This window comes from Bos indicus x Bos taurus, chromosome 28 (assembly GCF_003369695.1).
Source record: "Bos indicus x Bos taurus breed Angus x Brahman F1 hybrid chromosome 28, Bos_hybrid_MaternalHap_v2.0, whole genome shotgun sequence".
Taxonomy (NCBI): Eukaryota; Metazoa; Chordata; class Mammalia; order Artiodactyla; family Bovidae; genus Bos; species Bos indicus x Bos taurus.
Window position 1 is genome coordinate 13,176,250 of NC_040103.1, and position 3,027 is coordinate 13,179,276.

The window sequence follows — 3,027 nt, forward strand, 5'->3', positions numbered from 1 at the left end:
TTAATTCGTTCTTTTTCTTGTTGGCTTGATATGACCACTGGGGTAACTGGGTACCTCTCTAGGTAGCATAATAGTAGATGTTAACTCACATATTATAATAAGTACATTTTATGGGATTTTTAATTCAAATATAATATTTTGACAGTATTTCTGGTTGGTAAAATTCAAATGCCCATAAAATAAGACTCTGGTATGTTATAAATTCTCTATAGGTAGATATATAAGGTTAAGAAAGTGAAAGTGTTAGTTGCTCAGTGTGTCTGACTCTTTGTGACCCCATGGACTGTACCCCACCAGGCTCCTCTGTCCGTGGAATTCTCCAGGCAAGAATACTAACATGGGTAGCCACTCCCTTCTCCAGGGAATCTTCCCAACCCAGAGATTGAACCCGAGTCTCCTGCATTGCAGGCAGATTCTTTACTATCTGAGCCACTAGGGGCACCCATACATGTGTTAAATTACATGGCAAAAGGCCCAGGATACATGCTGATCTAAAAGCCAATTGTTATTTTAAGGGTGGTAACTATTGCGTGTGGAGAAGGCAATGGCACCCCACTCCAGTACTCTTGCCTGGAAAATCCCATGGATGGAGGAGCCGGGTAGGCTGCAGTCCATGGGGTCGCTAAGAGTCGGGCTCGACTGAGCGACTTCACTTTCACTTTTCACTTGCATGCATTGGAGAAGGAAATGGCAACCCACTCCAGTGTTCTTGCCTGGAGAATCCCAGGGATGGTGGAGCCTGGTGGGCTGCCGTCTCTGGGGTCACAGAGAGTCGGACACGACCAAAGTGACTTAGCAGCAGCAACTATTGCATGTAGAGATTGAAGAACACTCTTCTGTTATACTCCAAAGAGTATGTATGCCCTCTTCGCACAGTATGGGCCCTGGCATAATCAGCATAGTCCTAGGAAAGCTTAGGAAATTCCACTACCCCCTGGGCACAGATCAGCGCTGCCATACTTCACCAAGTTCTTCCATTTTAAGAAATAAATTAAAGAGTGACAAGAGCAGAGCTTGTCATCACTAGGGGCTTCAAGGAATTCTGAAAACCCTCTTTATTCTCTAAGGACTTGAGCCTCTTTTGAGGGGTTAGACAACTGAGAACGTTTGGCCTGTGTGTTATTGGAAGTAAGTTCAGGATACGATCACCTCTTTTACATAGAGATAACAGCACCCCACTCCAGTACTCTTGCCTGGAAAATCCCATGGATGGAGGAGCCTGGTAGGCGGCAGTCCATGGGGTCGCACAGAGTCGGACACTACTGAGTGACTTCACTTTCACTTTTCACTTTCATGCATTGGAGAAGGAAATGGCAACCCACTCCGGTGTTCTTGCCTGGAGAATCCCAGGGACGGGGAAGCCTGGTGGGCTGCTGTCTATGGGGTCACAGAGAGTCGGACACGACTGAAGTGACTTAGCGACTTAGCAACTTAGCAGCAACCTCCCCTATTTTGTGGATGAGGAATATGAACCCAGAAAGGATCAACCATCCCATACTCTAGACTCCAAACATGTTCAGGGTGGCATGAAAAATATTAAGCCTCACTTCTCCACCTCCCCAAGTATCTGAGGGGAACCTGCTCTTAAACAGTGTGTGTCTAAGAGTAGACACCAGTTTCTCATTGTCTGGAAGACAATCCTGAGTGTGAAAGGAGAGGCAGGCTGGGAAAGGGGAGACTTAGTTCCTCAGACGACAGGAAGGAATTTGAGATTACGTACTTAAAAAGATTATGTAGTGGCTACTGCAACTCTTATACATTCTTCTAGTAATATAACCTATTTTTGTGTACATGGAGTTGGAATTTACCTCAGATGATACCATCTCTTCTGGCCCCATGTCTGTATTCATCCAGGAATAATCCTTTGTTAAAAATAAGCCAATGAGAACCCATTCTAGAATTTATCAAAAAGTCATCATGACCAGATAGCTTGTGTCCTTCTTGCTGTCAGCAGCCATATAAAGAAAATACATCTCCATGGGAGAACATGATCAGTATAAAATTTTCCCACTTATAGACATACAATGGGAAAAGTTGTCAGAAAGAGTGATTTTATGTAGTGTGGAAAGGGAAAGACCTCAATGGGGAGGCCAGCATGGAGGGACGGAGCCATTTGAATATCTGGAGGAAGCTGTGTGTGTGTGTGTGTGTGATGCATATATATGTATAACCTGTTTTGTTTTGGCATTGGGCCCATTTTCTATCTTGAACTTGACCTCCTCTTGCCTGATACGACCCATCACTTCATATCCAGTCTATACTTGGCAGGGAAGGTATATTTGGCAGAGCCATAGACTCTGGGAGGGTTCAACTCATGAGTAGACTATATGTCTTCAGCCACTACCCCTGTTATTGCTTCCAATTGGAGACTGCAGCTTCCAATTGATAGGTTGTCCTGAACCTACCCCTTTATCTGTGTTTTTTGGGGAAGGCTTATCCTGTTGAATCCCTGTTATTTTCACACTATCTTACTCTGCCATCCCAACACCACTTATTGAATAGGCCCATTTCTCTCCACTTCTTTGAAACACTATCATAGACTAAATTCTTATCACAATCTTAGGACTTAACATGTATATTTCCCCACTCAAAGCTAAAATATTTAGATTATTATAGTCGTTAAAGATACATTTTCAGATAAGTATTAGTCTCCATTTTCACAAAATGTTTGGCTCTTCCCAATATTACACATAAAATTTACATTTGTTCTAACAATGAAACCAAAAGAAATAAATAACTTGAGATTTTGTTGGGAATGTTGTGCCATAATATGCTTCATTTTTTATTCAGAAAAGTGATTTGTACCTCTAATTACTCAAATCTTTTAAACTGTTGTTTAATAAAGTTCATTTCCTTCATATAGATTCTGCATATTTGTTATTTATGTCTACATATTTTTCTTTGAACTTGTAAACCTCTTGACTGTATTATTGTGGACATAAGAGGGACAATTTATATTATTAAAATTTATATACCAATAAAGATTTTCACTGTATGCTCAATGAAAAGATAGTCACAAAGCATTTG